Here is an 18392-nt window from a genome sequence, read left to right on the forward strand (position 1 = left end):
TGTACTGGAAGCAATACACGTCTGGAAATAACCGAAACCTTTCAAATCACAAGACTTTTAGCATAAAGCAAACAAAAATAAGCTCCTCCCTCTCTCACCAATATCTGTCTATATATCAGTGAAAAACAGAAACATTCATGCTAACTGGTTCATATCATCTGCCATATTTTTAATCCAAATCATGCTAGTACTGTATTTTGATGTATGAGTTCATGTCACTGCAACTTTTGGTTCACCATTGGTATGGATCCTAGAACAGTCAAGTCAATTGAAAGAATTCAGCACTGGAAAGAATTCAGTACCCTGAAAGCTTACAATCATATTTGAAACAAGATGCATCAAATGAGTGCTAAAATTCAGTAGTACCCATTAAAACACTGACATTTACTCATATTTACCATATATGAGATATAGATATTAAAATTTAATCTAATAATAGAAAAATACTGAAGCATATTGAACACTGTGTGGAAAAGTGGGGAAAATACTGACTTTATAAATGGGACTCCTTTAAGTATAACATCTAACCACCAGTCTTTTAGGGTGGGATTTTCAAAATCACTTAGCACTGGCCCAACTCTGCTCCCACTGAAGTCAATGAGAATCTTTCCAATTAATTGATTGGGCTTTGGATCAGGTGCTTGTAGCTTGACCCCATTGTTATTGAAATCAATAGCAAAGCTACCATTGACTTCAGTGGTTCAGGATGAAGCCCTTAATGCAGAAGTTGCCAAATAAAGAGTAGAAATGGAAACTAGAGATCAAAGATTAAATGCTGTGACCTTAACTTTAATGCTTGTATTTTTATCTGCTACAGTAAGCGATGACATTTGAAATACTTTCCAAATCTTAATTTTGAATGCTCTCTTCTATTTGCTACTCTCCATTGCAATATGAATCTGTCTCCTAGCACGTCCCATTACAGAGGATTCTACTGTACTTGGTTTTAATGTGTGTGCATATGAAATGCTTAAACATCAATTAAATGACAGAACATATTCAAAGATATATATTTATAGAATTTAAATAAAAAATGCTCTGGCATTGCACTTTAAATTCTGCTGGAAAGTGAATGAAAGAAGAACACTACTAGCTGATTCTTTGCATGGTTTAGGCCACAATATTATTCAGGGCTTTATCTACAGATAATGTGAGTTGTTGGCTGTGATACTTTGGTTGTAATGCTAGCCGAATTCACTGTAGGCAAAAGCTCATGATGTTAAAGAAAGTAGACAAAAGGCTTTTACGGAGTACTAAAAACAACTGGTCTATGTATGAGTCAAGGTTAAATGTCCTCACTGAAGATATTATCAGTAAATAACTCTGTGGGAATACCTGTAAAATATAAATGTCTAGCAATCTGGAGGGGATGATTGAGAATTATATAAGAGATTAAACTAGTCATTATGGTGAAAACCCACATCTTCCCTCAGTCCAAGCCTAAAGTCCTTGTGGAATAATTGATTTAAATTCAGTACTAGGAATGGGTGGGCTGGTTTTGCCCAATTTCAAATCTACTTTGGGTTTGAAAGATCACCTCACATATCACTGGCTTTGTGTTCCTAGGTGAGATTGTGAAGGAAAAAAATAAAAGGGGCAGAAAGAAAAAATGCAGTGAAGTGGAGAGTGGGAAACAAATATAGGAAGACTGGAAAAGAGCAGAGATGGGAGAAAATTTTTCATCAGAATTTTTCTAAGAACAGTAACTGTATGAAAAGAAAAGGAATACTTGTGGCACCTTACAAGTGCAACAAGTACTCCTTTTCTTTTTGCAGATACAGATTAACATGGCTGCTACTCTGAAACCAGTAACTATATAGGCAGCCGAGCTTTTAAAATGGCAGTGTTCTACATTGAATGAAAAGCCTGGCAAATGGATATGTTTTAATGAACGTGGCTAGGCTTAAGGTTAGATATATGTCTGGTGAAAAAGAATTCCAGAAATGAATCTCACTACCATGAATGCCTTCCCTCCAGCTGCACTGAGCTTCAGCCTCGAAGCATTTAACTTACAAGTTCTGGACCAATGTGCCTGATATAGTAAATCAGAGATAGAGGCAGCCTTGGAGGTAGCTGGGCCCTAAGCAATGTTGATTTTTGGACAGGATAATCAGGGTCTTGAATTTCATCCAGAAAATAACACTCCTGTGCCCAAAATGTAGTGCAATGTGCTCTCATTATCCCACCTAGCTCAGAAGGCAGGCGGGTACCTTCTGAATGACTCGAAACTTCTAAGTGGCCTTCACTGATAGCTCCATGCACAACATATTGTAGTAAAGCCTGAAGGCAAGGGAATAAAGGATGAGGGCTGAATCAAAGAGGACATAAACAGTCTTTTGGCCAGATGGAGGTGAGAATACAGTTGTTGCTTGGAAGTGCACAAGCAAAGATTAATCTGGTAAAATGACCTAGCCTGAGAATCAGTGAGAGGGCAGATGTCTTCAGTTGAAGAAGTGGGCATAAACTTTGTCAGTTCCTTAAAATGGTTTTCTCTGTAGATCATGTTTATTGCCATTTTATTGGGCTTAATACAGCAGGGTTTTCATACAAATCCCTATCTCTGCCAGACATCAGGGACTTGATTCTCATTCATCTGAAGGGCCCCTTTATACCACTCTGGCAATTTTATGTATGACACACTTAAGGCCCCTTTACTCTGCCAGAGTAAATGAAATCAGTCAGTGGGAGAGTAAGGGAATGGCTTTCATCAGAACCCAGTGGGGAGGAGACAGAACTCAGCACCATCAGCAGTCTGGTCGAAAAATAGGGAAATGGTTTTGTGAACAAATGGAAAGGTGTTTCTGTTTTGTAGGATTCAGATGAACCCATTTTCATTGTTTGCTCAATTTTCTGCAGTGTTTTGTGCCTGGTTCCCAAGCTCCCCTCCAGGCCAGCTGTTGAGCGGGCCAAGGAGCCTGAGCTTCCTGGTAGCCCTCCAAATGGGCTGCTGAGGAACTCAGAGAGCATTAGCTCTCAGGTTCCTCACCAGGTGAGATGCTGAGGGTGCCAAGTAGCCTTTGAACCCTAGGAAGCCTCTGTAGCCCACAGGCTGGGTTGCCGAGAATTCAGGTAGCTGAGCTGACAGAAAACCAGGCAGGTTCCTGCTTAAAGTTTCATTGTAATCAACACATTCCAGTGCAACTTTTCAATTTTGACAACTCACCAGTTCCTCATGGAAACATGTTTTGTTGGAAGATTCCAGCCAGCTCCAGCATTCAGCTTGCAGAGGTACAGTTGAGCACTGGCAGTTCCCATTGACTTTGAGTAGGGTTGTGGGTGCTTTTCTCCTCCACAGACCAGTCCCTTTGATCTTAGGGGACATGAATTTCCCCTCCATCATGTGTTTTCACATCATCATTCATATGTATGCAATAATTTTATTGCAGGGTGGGCACCTGGATTCATCTATCACACACTATGGTTCACTCTCACAAATGGTTTGTTCCTCTATCTAGTGAAACTGAATTAAGAAAAATGTTTTTAAACTACTCTGAGCAGCTGGCTGCCATTACATAATCCAATCCTTGGTGCTCATCTTAGCTCAAAATGGAGCTTTAAAAAATAAACTCCAATAAGGTTCATCATATTTATTTTCAGAATTCCACATACCAGCTGAACTGATAATTTATCATGATCTGATACAGTTGTGTTGAACAAATAAGGATACCTTCAAAAAATGAGAATGCCAGCTGTCAATGATTTTTCCAAACTACATGCAAAACTCCCGGGAGAGCAATTTGTTATGTTAATATGAGGATCATCACAATTTAAATACACTGTTTATTACTTTTCCTCAAGAGAAGCCCAGCTCATCATCTTTATTGTGTCATTCCATAATCCCTTGTTAATTAACCTCATTTATGTTTTAAATACAGCTGCTCACCTGCATAAATAGCTCTACAGCTACTACAGTATATCACAGGTGTTACACATCAAGCACAGATGCAAAAGTAAAATGCAATGGGAGAGATATAGTATGATGAGTCGATAATGAGCCCGATCTTGCTAATGCTAAAGCTAGAGCTAAGGCTTTCATGGGAATTGAACTGGGACTAATATGTTTATCTTAAGACAAATAGTGAGGCAGATACATTATTGCAAATCACTATTATTATTTACAATTTTCCCGGGAAGGTAAAAAGGAGAAAATTAAAAATGAAAAAAGGGCCTATAGGGAGGCATGACTAGAGAATTAAGGGGCTTCACTGTGCACAACAAAACAAAGAATATCCATGAGTAGGTATGCTACTAGCTGGAGAGCCATGTTGGAGGCTATGACATCTGTCTATGTAATTTACATTAAAGTAGTGCTACCCACAGGGATGATGATATTTCATTTGTGGATCATCTTCACGAACAATTTCTTAACAGCGTATGGTACAAGGTAAATTGACCTGCTAGACATAAAGTGAGAGAATGGAAGATTAAAATAATTAAACAAAGGCAGCCCCAGGACGCTCTCTGTTTAACGTAGAATGCTAATTGGTATTCTAATACCACATAGTGTGTGTTGAGGAAAGACAGTGCAACTAATGTACCTGTATGTTATGTGTAATAATACAGAACGAGATCTTGAGGGTACATCATCTCTTGAGGATTTCATACTGCCAACAGCTGATACCAATAACAATAGAGAAATGTCTTTCCCTTTATATTTTCCTGACATATTTTAAGCTGTAGGAGGACAATCCGTGAGAAGTTGAAGTGGCTGGGCAATATTGTACACTGCAATTAAATGCACTAATGACACTATAAATAAAATTGAAATGTAACTCATTATAAACCCCAACTTTTCAACTGCTTATAACTAGAGATGATTTGAATTTTTAAAACAAACTGTTTTGTGATGGGGAGGCAAGAAAAATGTCCTTTTCAAAGTCAGCTGTTTTTTTAGGGGTAAATTTTCAATTGAAAACTTTCATTTATCATTTTCTGTTTTTTAAATAAGACATTTTTGAAAGTTAATTTTTGTAGAATCAGAAGTATTTTTTAAAATTCTTCATGTAACTAAACTGACCAAGTCATTTTTACAACATTTCTTTATATCAAAAATGGCAAATGGCAAATGTAGATTTTTCTTCTGTTTTTCAACCAGCACTTATAATTTTAAAACCAAACCTTCTTTTCGGATTATGCATGTCTGACCACAGTAGAGAACAATTGTTTTAAAACTCAATTGGGGGGGGAATGTTTTACCAATTTTTGTTATCAAAACTATAAACTGGGCGCTTTCTAAAATTGGGGGGAAAAGGTTTTGTTTTGTTTTTTTTAATCCAAATTTAGCAAGTAATTAGTCATGCCTAAATGCTCTGGCTAACAGTCCTTTATAAATAGGATAGATTGAAACTTATTGTGCCATCCTTACTCACAACGGTCCCATTGATTTCAATGCGGACTACTCATGTGGCAAGGGACTACTCACAGTCAAGAAGGGTGGCAATTGGGGCCACAGATAGATAAATAGGTAGAAAGATAGAAGACTATAGCTTTGTATATTTTGCACAAACCCTCTTTTAAAAATAACAAAGTTCTTATTCATTAAAATGCTGCTCTGAGCATCAGCAAGGGCTACATTTCTAGCAAAATGCTTATCTTCATGAAAGATGGAGAATACCACATTGGGAACGGCATTCATCCACAGAGTTACCTATAGATGTTTATATTGTCCTCTTATAAAGTTTCTGATGAGACACCAGAAATGCATTGTTTCATCTTTAGGGTTTCTTTTAGCTACTACTGAGGGCTGCCAATCCAGTATTCTCCTTTGATGTTTGGGGGAGGACAAGAGGGAGACATTTCTAAACGTCATAAGGAACATTTCTGTACACACTGTAGAAGAGGTGGGGGATAGGTTAACTCAAGCTTTCTGATGGATTTTCCCAGTGTGCACTGGTAGAGGGTCCACAATAATGGAATGTCACTAGAGTACATGTCTGTGGTGGTACAAAGCAGACACAACCTCATGGACATAAGGAACCTGGGTTGGATTGGATTAATTTACCTGGTTCCGTATTAACGGCTACTGTGTGCAGGGATTCTACACAGTCCCAGTGTGAATGGAAGCTTCCACACAGAAGGATGCCCAGTGAAGGATGGAGTTACTGCTGCCTGCTCTTTAATGGCTGACACCTCCCTGGGATGAAAGGGGCTTAACTGGCATAATTTAAGTTTCATGGAGCCAATTTTACTGAATTTGTCCCTGCAAACTTTTTATGCATCTGCAGTGGAAGATCATCCTCTAAAGGGGGATTCTGAGCACAGCCACCAGCTGGAGAAACCCTGATTACATGGATCCAGTGGTGCTGAGCAGCCAAAGGGTGGATAAGAGGGGCCAGTGAGGTCCCAGACCAGCACAGTGCCTCCATACAGATAACCTTTGCCTCCCATAGATCCTAGGGGATGCATGACGTTTTGTGCTTGAAAGTTTGAGCTCTTAGCCATGTGGCAGAAACCCCACCCCCAATGAAACAATTCAGTAGAAATTGCCAGATTCTCAAAGATTTCCTTCCTCTTAGCATCTCACCTCAGGATAGAGCAGTTGCACTGCAACAGCTCAATTCACTGCAGTGAGTTTGTACCGGTATAATTAGATTTGGCAGAATGTGATTTTTATTTATGACTTCAGCAGATAATATTGATGTTTATTTTTAAGATGATTTTATTGACTTACATTTTCGCATTTGTAAGAACTATAGGAGGAAGGGTGTCAGACAATTATTTCACAGTAAATGTTGACATTCAAAAAGTTAAAGCTTTATAACCATTAACACACAATTTGTCAACATCACATGTCAAAATGTACTGAGTAAATAGTCTTAAATCAAACTCTAATAAAAGTTCTCAAGCAGCATTTTTTTTACTTTGCCCATCTTGAAAATTAGATTCCTATTGATGGAAATTTTCTTTCGTCATGTGTGTCTGGTGAAATTGACGTTTATCAACATTTACCAATAAAAATGGAACCCTTTCAAGTCTAGGAATAACATAGCAGAAAGCAGCTAGTATGCCAAGTATATAGAAAATGTTTTATTTTTCTATAATGTGACTCCTTCCGTTGACAGTTAATTAAGATAATCATAATTATGAGATGTAGTTACCAATGGAGAATGCCTTGATAAGCAAGACAGTTTAATTTTAAAGTAATATTACTATTTACCATAGCAGGATTAAAGATAGTGGGGCTCTATAGACAACCAATATGTTTAAAAGAACTTCATAAATCAGTGCCATAACATACTAGATATGTCGGCAATTTCTTCTGATCTGACTACATCAAATATTTAGAATGCCTGACTTAGAGTGCAGTGAGGTATAACTACTGTGGTGGTAGGGTTTTTGAAACCAAAATGGAAATTCACTGAGTTGGCCTCCTGCAGTTTAGCAGCATGTGCAATTAATTTCCTCTAATTCTGTTTGAATGGCCCACTTCTTCAAGAAAAGAAAAAATCTCTCTGAATGACTTCAAGGAAGAAAACACTTCACTGTCTTATTTTTTTAAGGGTCCTGTGTTAAAAGGTCTATTGCTGCAAGCTTTCTGCATAAGGAATTCACTCTGACTTCAGTGGGAGCTTCTTGCAGAGGGTTTCCAGGACTTGGTCCAAAATTTACAGATACACTTGTACTACCTTGCTAAGAAACAGCAAGACTGTCTTTAATACATCTGTTACCCACTGTTCAGTTGTGTATTATGTATCCATCCCTGGACCTGATCCACAAAGGATATGATTGTTACAATCCCCACTAATAGTAGTTAAGCCTTCAGCTAAAGCTGTGGTGACTCGTAGTATGAGCTCTAGAAGTTCCAGGCTCAGTCCCTAGTGATGACCAAAATGATAGTGGGAGAGAAAGGATAGTCTAGTGGTTAGGGCACTAGCCTAGGACTTGGAGGACCTGTTCAGCTGCAGATTTCCTATGTAACCTTAGGCAAGTAATTTTGCCTCTCTCCGTCTCAGTCTCCCATCTGCAAGATGGGGATAACCGCACTGCCCTACCTCCCGGGAATGGTAATGGGAGGCAAATAAGTACCACAGCTGGTTATTGTAAATCTCTTAGAATGGTCTCATCTATGTTTATTTCTAAGCCTTCTCAAACATTTTCAGCTTGCATCAATTCTGCGCCAGTGAGAATGGTGAGAAATTGAGAGTGCTGACTTGCAAGCCCTGCATTCTGGGGGAAAACTCAACCATTTTCACTGCAAAAAATAATTATAGTTTTAAATTTCTTATTCACTGACTGAAATAGTACTGACTATCAATTTTAGGGCAAGGCCACAATAACTACCATCTGCCTCCTAAAACAACCTCAAAACTATTTGTAGTCTTATTCGAACAATAATACAGTGGACGGGAGTGTAGAAAAAAAAGAAAAAGAAGAAACAAGTAATAAATATTATAAAATACATCATACTTGAGCAGAAAAATGTCATAAACTCTTCTAGTCTGTTTATAACCATTATCCTCTGTGATATGATCTAATAATAAATGCTATTTACATTCTCTCCTTTTGAACCTATCTACTTGAAAATCCCAAAAAGAAACAGTGTTCATTTCAGATACCTCATATACGGGCATATTTTTGCTAGCCCCTTTGGCCAGCATGCAGTGGGGAAGGGGGATGGGAAACCTCAAGCAGCATGTCCCCAGCTTGGGTGCCCCAGGAACTGGCCAGAAGCTCTTGGGGGTATGCCTACACCAGGAATTCCCAAACTTGGTTCACGGCTTGTTCAGGGTAAGCCCCTGGCAGGCTGTGAGGTGCTTTGTTTACCTGAGCATCAGCAAATACGGCCGCTCGTAGCTCCCAGTGGCCGCGGTTCACCGTTCCCTGCCAATGGGAGCTGTGGGAAGCAGCATCGGCTGGGCCGCCACTTCTTGCAGCTCCCATTGGCCGGAAATAGCGAACTGTGGCCGCTGGGAGCACTGTACCTGCAGATGCTCAGGTAAACAAAGCTTCTCATGGCCCACCAGGGGCTTACCTCGAACAAGCTGTGAACCAAGCTTGGGAACCCCTGGCCTACACTGAAGAGTTAACCTGGGCTCTTTCTTGGGTTTTAGCTTTAACCTCACTACCATTCACACAGTAAAACCACATCCATGGTTGGTTCACTACCCTGTGTCAGCAACTTTTATCAGGCTTGACATATTCATTACACCTAACACACGGTTGTCAGAACATATACTCAAAAGGTGGCATGTAATAGATTCATAGATTCATAGATACTAAGGTCAGAAGGGACCACTCTGATCATCTAGTCCGACCTCCTGCACAGCGCAGGCCACAGAATGTCACCCACCACTCCTATGAAAACCCTCACCCATGTCTGAGCTATTGAAGTCCTCAAATCATGGTTCAAAACTTCAAGGAGCAGAGAAGCCTCCCTCCAGTCAACCATGCCCCATGCTACAGAGGAAGGCGAAAAACCTCCAGGGCCTCTCCAATCTGCCCTGGAGGAAAATTCCTTCCCGACCCCAAATATGGCAATCAGCTAAACCCTGAGCATATGGGCAAGATTCACCAGCCAGATACCCAGGAAAGAATTTTCTATAGTAACTCAGATCCCATCCATCTAATATCCCATCTCAGGGGATTTGGCCTATTTACCCTGAATATTTAAAGATGAGTTACTTACCAAAATCCCATTATCCCATCATACCATCTCCTCCATAAACTTATCGAGTAGAATCTTAAAACCAGATAGATCTTTTGCCCCACTGCTTCCCTTGGAAGGTTATTCCAAAACTTCACTCCTCTGATGGTTAAAAACCTTCGTCTGATTTCAAGTCTAAACTTCCTGGTGGCCAGTTTATACCCATTTGTTCTTGTGTCCACATTGGTGCTGAGCTTAAATAATTTCTCTCCCTCTCCTATATTTATCCCTCTGATATATTTATAGAGAGCAATCATATCTCCCCTCAACCTTCTTTTAGTTAGGCTAAACAAGCCAAGCTCCTTAAGTCTCCTTTCATAAGACAAGTTTTCCATTCCTCGGATCATCCTAGTAGCCCTTCTCTGTACCTGCTCCAGTTTGAATTCATCCTTTTTAAACATGGGAGACCAGAACTGCACACAGTATTCTAGGTGAGGTCTCACCAGTGCCTTGTATAACGGTACTAAAACCTCCTTATCCCTACTGGAAATGCCTCTCCTGATGCATCCCAAAACCGCATTAGCTTTTTTCACAACCATATCACATTGGCAGCTCATAGTCATCCTATGATCAACCAATACTCCAAGGTCCTTCTCCTCTTCCGTTACTTCTAATTGATGCGTCCCCAGCTTATAACTAAAATTCTTGTTATTAATCCCTAAATGCATAACCTTACACTTCTCACTATTAAATTTCATCCTATTACTATTACTCCAGTTTACAAGGTCATCCAGATCCTCCTGTATAACATCCCGATCCTTCTCCGAATTTGCAATACCTCCCAGCTTTGTATCATCTGCAAACTTTATTAGCACACTCCCACTTTTTGTGCCAAGGTCAGTAACAAAAAGATTAAATAAGATTGGTCCCAAAACCGATCCCTGAGGAACTCCACTGGTAACCTCCCTCCAACCTGACAGTTCGCCTTTCAGTAGGACCCGTTGCAGTCTCCCCTTTAACCAATTCCTTATCCACCTTCTGATGTTCATATTGATCCCCATCTTCTCCAATTTAACTAATAATTCCCCATGTTGCACGGTATCAAATGCCTTACTGAAATCTAGGTAAATTAGATCCACTGCATTTCCTTTATCTAAAAAATCTGTTACTTTTCAAAAAAGGAGATTAGGTTGGTTTGGCACGATCTACCTTTTGTAAAACCATGTTGTATTTTGTCCCATTTACCATTGACTTCAATGTCCTTAACTAATTTCTCCTTCAAAATTTTTTCCAGGACCTTGCATACTACAGATGTCAAACTAACTGGCCTGTAGTTACCTGGATCACTTTTTTTTCCTTTCTTAAAAATAGGAACTATATTAGCAATTCTCCAATCATTCGGTACTATTCCTGAGTTTACAGATTCATTAAAAATTCTTGCTAATGGGCTTGCAATTTCAGGTGCCAATTCCTTTAATATTCTTGGATGAAGATTATCTGGGCCCCCCGATTTAGTCCCATTAAGCTGTTTCAGTTTCGCTTCTACCTCTGATATGGTAATATCTACCTCTATATCCTCCTTCCCATTTGTCATGCTACCATTATCCCCAAGATCCTCTTTAGCCTTATTAAAGACTGAGGCAAAGTATTTTGGAAAACTAATAGCTAACTGATCATTAATATTTTTGAGTGATATATATATGGCCAATCCACAAGGTACTTGACAGATGGTTTAGAAATATGTGACTAATAAACAAGTTTTCTCTACACAAAAAAAAGTGATCAAAGCCTCAAACCAAATGTGGCCAAATTCAGTGAGCTATTCTTTTATATTGGAGGTTTCAGGAATAGATCATTTGCATTGTAAAAAGACCGTCAGCAGGGGAGAAGACAGCATGGAGTCTACACCAGACAGCATGGCATCCACACTCACCAGAAAAAGTACAGAAGAATACATTTCAAAGGTTTACTGGATTATAAAGAGAGGGGGAGCAAGCCTCTAAATTGACCATCACTTCAGGGATTGGAGAGGGCAGAGCTTTTGAAATAATAGAACATTGATCCTTCATTTCTGGGGGCTGAAGTCTCTGGGAAGTAAATTTAGGTAAAAAAATTGCTTAGGCAAAGTCTGTAACCTGCTTTAATTAAGTTTTAATCTTAGAAGCATATTTTTACTTGTTTGCTTATCACGTTTCTATCTTACTTCCTTATCCCTGGTATCAATTTAACCTATGACTTAATAAACTTGTTTTAATTTTACTATAAAACAATTCAGTGCTGTGATTGAAATAAGGGTGTTTGTCAAACAACAATTCAACTAAAGAGCTGCAGTGTATTGATTCTTTAAAGTAGGAACAAACTTAATAACTTCTGTGGAGAGGAGAGGGCTGGACACTAGAAAGGCAGATGGGGTGGAGAAAATTTGGGACCGGGAAGGTGTTGGAATCACTCTAAAAAAACATGATTTGGTGGTAGAAGCCAGGGAGTGACCTGCATGCTTGTCTGCTGGCTGTTGGTGTCCAGGCTGCATGCCACAGCAGCTTAGCATTTAAGGCACCCAGAGCTGACAGGCAGGTGGTGACACAACCCCTTTACTGGTTTGGCTCGAACCTTGAACTGTCACACACAGGTTTGGAGGTGCTTTAAACCTAAGCTAGCTTACCTTAGCCTCAGCCGCCAACACCAAGGCAGCACATTCAGGAGCAATAAGGAGGAGCCGCTGCTCTGCCACACACACCCCCTCCCATCACCTCCAAGGAGGTTGCCGTGGCTGCAAGAAATGCTGCCAGTGGCTGCATTTGAGAAACTCTGGTCTAGAGTAAGGTGGGGTAAGTTGTGCCACTATTAGGGAGCAGCCTGCTTTGTCTCTCTCTCTATTTTGGGGTTCTTGTGTGTGATCATTCTGAATTCCATGAAATAGTGTTATGTTGCACTTATGTACAGAGCAAATGCCAGGGGTAACGTAACTAATGCTACTCCTATACTACCTGTGGTTAAAAAAAAAAGAGTAAAACAAAGTTTGTAATTTTCCCCTGAATTTGAATAGCATCTTACACAATACATGCATTTCAGCCATCATCTACAGCAATGGTTTTCAAACTTTTTTACTGGTGACCCCTTTCACATAGCAAGTGTCTGAGTGTGACCCCCCCTTATAAATTAAAAACACTTTTTATATATTTAACACCCTTATAAATGCTGGAAGGAAAGCGGGGTTGGAGTGGAGATTGACAGCTCACGACCCCCATGTAATAACTTCACGACCTCCTGAGGGGTCCCGACCCCCAGTTTGAGACCCCCTGATCTACAGCTTTATTAGTTTAGCACCATATACTTCCATGCTTATCTCAGGTCAGTCGATTTCTCCACTCAGTGAAGAAGGCTTTACCTGGAACCTTAAAATTTTCATTTTCCTTGAAAGCAATTTGTTTATTCTTTACAGATTTATTAGGGAGCTATGGGTGTCAGCACCAAGAGTTTCACTTACCTTAACTTTTCCATTCCAGTTAGCAGATGAGGGGGAGACATTTGATGCTCTGCCATGGAGCTCTGTGTAAACAAGAATCAGCCCCTAAACATAACCTTGCAGAAACTAAATTCTTTGATGAAACAAAATGCAATGTCATGGCTTGGTCCCGAAGCATTTGCAGAATTTCAACATAAGAGCAAGAACAGATATGCTTTCAATCACAACATTCACAATGTCTTTCTACTGTGGTAAACTGTTGTTGCCAGAACAGATTATATCTAATAGCACAACTTTTCAAATAAAATTAGTAAATCCTAAAGCAGTTTTCTGCATGAGTTTAGCAATAATACATTTTTCAATGTGACAGCAGAACAAGTAGGGGGAAAAGAGGCTTGTCACAGGTTTCAATGCCCTGTTTGATTCCACACTAGACAATTCCATGATTAAATATTACTTGACAGTTTAAAACCTGCACTCCTGCTGCAACTTTATTTGGACTGGTTTTAAATGTTCAGATTAAGGGACCTTCCTTCCTGCTGCAGGTTACAAGCAATCCCTTCTCAAGCCAAGAAGAATCGTGTGTGTCCTGTGGGGAGGGAATCTGGCCCTGAGTATTACAAAATGTAAAACAGTGGAATGGAAATGCCAATTTGAGATCCCATCCAGCACTGTGCATGACTCTGTGTGAACTCCCTCAAGTTAACACAGTTCTTATAGTAAGGATGGGAAAAACTCAAAACATTCAGTTTTGATAATGACCTAGCAGTACAGAGGCTTAACTCAATTTTCTAAATTTTGGAGAACTGCTAGGTCCTGTGATTCTCCTTAGTTTCCATCCAAAAACCAGATTAGATTAGCACCTAGAAATCTGCCACCCAGCTTCCCCCTTTCTCCACAGAGGAAGAAAGCTTCATGAGCCCCCTCTCCCCTGCTCAGCTGTACTAGCAATTGCATTGTGGAGTGGAGCCGAGGCTCCACACAGTCCCCATACCTGCCCGGCATTCCGCTTGCACTGCTATGTGCAATATGTGTGGCCCACACACAGGGCAAGGGTGTACCCACACACAGTCCCTTAATCTCCTGCATGTCACTATAGCCACGGTCATGATCAGACCATATATTTTCTACAATGTCATGGATGAGGGCGTATGCTGATAACATACTAGCCCACTGCTATTTTGCGGCAAAGGCTTGAAATCGACTATTCTCTTTTGTGTTAAATTTTTCTTTAAAGGGGTAGCACTGAATTTAAATATACTGAGCCTGATTCTGACCAGAGTAAATTAGGACCTTCTGGCTGCGCTGAATATCTCTGACTATGGTTGCTTGTTCAAATAATTTATATATTAAATGAAAAGCAACATCTGTCTTTGTTCTTCCTACCTCGAGAGGACTTTACGGAGACAGTTTAATAGAGCAGTGCATTAGACAGTAAGCAGCTCCTTTATATTTTTTGATAGCTAATATTTTTAAACTAAAAATGTATTTGAAATGATCAGCATACTTTTATCTATTTTCTTCAATAGGGAATGAGATGGAATGGAACCACAGACAATAGAACCAATGAAATTGAAATGGACACATTACAGACCAAGTTCTTATTTCATTTAGATTGTAAATCAGGAGTAATTTCATTGACTTCATTAGAGTTACTCAGTATTTGCAATGATGTAATTCAGAGGCAAATTTGGCCCTGAATGTGTGAGGAAAGTCAGAGTGGAGGCCTGCAGTAATGTTTTATATCATTGACTAGGAGAAGGTGATTACATTTCCTCCAAATCACCACTATATGTCACCTCTCATTACTTAGGTAAAATCTGAATCTGCAGTTAATAATATTCCCCCTTTTTTTTATGTTGCATGATATAGTTTGGAAATTTCATTTTGGAAAATCTCCTAACTAGTCAGTATCTCCCTGTATCTCTCCCCCTCTCCTTCCCCCCCCCCCCCCCGATTTCAATTAATGGAATTCTCACTTTAAAGCCACCTCTTTGACAGCATAGATAGGTATTTTTCTAGTACTGTCACATTAGCAAACATTCTTTTCTGATACATTAAAAAAAATATATACTACAGCAGTTCCAGTTCTCAAGTATTCTGCGTGTAGCTCTGTAGATAAGACTACATATATGCCTACATGCCTGTCGATTGCTATTCCTGTGTTATGTATCTTAAAAAGAAGAAACATTGATACAAAGTTACTTTTCTGTTGTGTCACTCTTCAAGTGTCTTCAGTGCAAGTCAGGTTTTTTTTTAATAAAAGGAGTACTTGTGGCACCTTAGAGACTAACAAATTTATTTGAGCATAAGCTTTTGTGAGCTACAGCTCACTTCATCAGATGAAAGCTTATGCTCAAATAAATTTGTTAATCTCTAAGGTGCCACAAGTCCTTCTTTTCTTTTTGTGGATACAGACTAACATGGCTGCTACTCTGAAACCTGTTTTTTTTTAATGTAATTCACTCCCCGTAATATTGTTCTGTACACAAGGATCCTAATTCTGCAATCACATCTCTGTGGAGCTTATACAGAGCTCTGTGAAAAATGCAGAATATTTAGCTGTGTGCAGCAGCATGCTTTTGTTAATTCTACTGATGAAGGCCATGATCTTGCAAACACTTATGCATATAACTTTAAGTATGTGAATAGTCCCATCAAGATATTTTTCTCTTCCTTTTCCTGAATTGGTTTCAAGATGAGGTATTTTTATATTAGGGTTTTAGTTTTTTCCTGAATTTTCAGGGTTACTCACATCCCACTAGACTCAATGAAATTACTCACGTGTTTGTAGAATGAGTACCTACTTTGTACCTTAAGGCAGATTGCAACATCTAGGAGTACAAATGATGTGATGGATGATCCTGTGGCTATACTGGGATTGTCCTGGCATTCACTGGATACATAAGGGCTGAGGTTCATCTTCCCTTTGTGGGGAAGAAATTATGCACACAAAATCTGCACCCTCAAAAATGAATTGCAGTCATAATTCTCTGAACTTGGGTTTCTACCCAGTGCATTTGCATCTACAAAAAGAAGCTTTTTTGAATTTTGGAATATTTTGTTAACACCAAAATATGATGTTTCCTTTAGACCTCAGATTTTAATTAAAGGTGTGATTCAGCCAAAAGTTGCATGTTCAATTTTAACTGTGGTGTTGCCTGACTTTTGAGCCCTTTACCATGTAACCTTCACAGTGGTCAAAACAGTCCCCTGCACTCTTTCACACACTTTACTGCCTTGTGAGTTTTGATAGAAAAATGAGGGTTTCACAATTGAACTTACTAAATATTAGAGATTGGCATGTTACTACTACAAGGTTGCTACTAAAGAAGACACCAATAGAGAACTTCACAGGACTTACTTCATTATATTAAAACAGGAAATTTTGTTGGCCTTCTTGTGCATTCCTTATTCTGAAGGCAACAGGAATGCTCTAGCTCAAGGTTGATTTTAATGAGTTTTATATAAAATTCCATGCTGGACCAATTTTCTACAGCAACATACTTGTAAAATTATGTTTAATTGAGTGTTAATATGAGCAAAGTATGTTTATTGATGGCCTGATCTAATTCCTACTGAAGTCAGTTGAAAATGTCCCTCTGTGTTCAGTGAAATTTGGTTCAGACTCTCAATGAGGCAGAAGTTTTGCTTAAAAAAAATTGTATGCAAACGTAATTAAATCCGGTTATAATAATTATACATAAGTGGGCAGAATTAAGGTTATGCGAGCCACCTTAATGTTGACATTTATGAACTTTTCAGAGCTTCATTTTGCAACTTTCACATTCTTTTAATGTTAATTTTCATTATATTAATTATAAGAGCTGCTCAAAATTATTTTTTTTCCAAAAATGGGGTTTTGCATCAGCTCTAATTATCATTACAGAGGCATGCATGCTTTTCTCCTTGAGAATCTTTGGGTGTAGGAGAGTTTGTATAACTACAAGTTAATAGGGAATAATCATATAAATACAGTAAGTAATATTTTATAAAATCAACATTTGTCAATATATACCACATAATTGCAATAATTATTTCCACTTTTATAGTGCAGAATTATAACAGCTAAGTTTTTAATGGCAAACACTGTATTTTGCAAATAAATTTGGAAATATTCAAGCAGATGTTTCCATTTAATTTTGCACCACTCTCTTTTCTGCCTTAAAAAAAGTGATACTTTGCCTGATTAATTTACTTAATAATTTGACATGATCAGCTTCTGCCTGAAAATATGGTTATGGTAGCTAAAACCTATATTTTACACATTCCTTTCTTTAACCCTTAATTAAGTAGCACTTCTTTTAATAAAAGCAAAATTTTAATAGTTGACTGTATTTTCTTTATTCCACTTCTGTAGGTCCACTGATAATGACAGGTAAAACTAAACACATTTGTTCACAGAAAAGGTATAAATGACACAGCACTGTCTCTTTAAAAATGCAGTTTCATCAATCAGAATTGATTACAAATTCATCACCTTGAATCAATTTTTGTTCACAAGTTCAAAAGGAATATGTGCTTGGGGCACTAGCAATATTTATTATACATGTGGATATTATTAAAAGTTTATTGAAATCCTTTACCAATGAAAATTGTTTCTGTTTTCTTTTGGAACACATCTCACATTAATGTTAAAAAACTGGTGCCTTTATTGTCTGGAAACTTAATTGACACCTTAACCTTGAATTTGGAGACAATTGATCCTCACTAGAGATATTAACATATTTACACATGTACTTAGTCAAACAATTAAAACATTAACTTGCCTAATTTAGTAAAAAATGTTTGTCTGTATAGTTTCCTATGCAATTTCCCTATAACAATTATAGTTTTCAAAGAAAAATAGCTTCTAATAGCAAAATTTGAACTAACTCACATTCTTTTCCTCATAACAGCGTACAGACCGAAAATGGAAACTTACGTGCATGGAAGTGCTGGTGTAAGACTACATCTGGAATCAATAGTTTTTTTCAGAATCTTGACTACGTCTTTCAGAAAGTGGTAAGTTCTGCCAAATGGACACATCTTGCTGGCTGCTAAACACAAACCAGAAAACCATGAGTTTGTTTAAAATAAATGGAATGCTGCAAATAAGAACATTCCACTGTATTTGCAGCCCATTGGGCTAGCTTGCCTTTCGTATAGTCACTGCTTTGCATTATATTCTGCTTTTATTCTATTCAGCAATAAATGTGAGAAACCTACAGGCCTGTATCCTGTGGAGACATTAGCTTCTGCAAGTTAGCATAAGGCTTGAGACCTATGAACTTTGAACAGATGAACTTTTAATAGATATACGACCCAACAGAAAACCACAGAAATTGTGGAGCTCGAAATAGA

This window comes from Dermochelys coriacea, chromosome 4 (genome assembly GCF_009764565.3).
Source record: "Dermochelys coriacea isolate rDerCor1 chromosome 4, rDerCor1.pri.v4, whole genome shotgun sequence".
Lineage (NCBI taxonomy): Eukaryota > Metazoa > Chordata > Testudines > Dermochelyidae > Dermochelys > Dermochelys coriacea.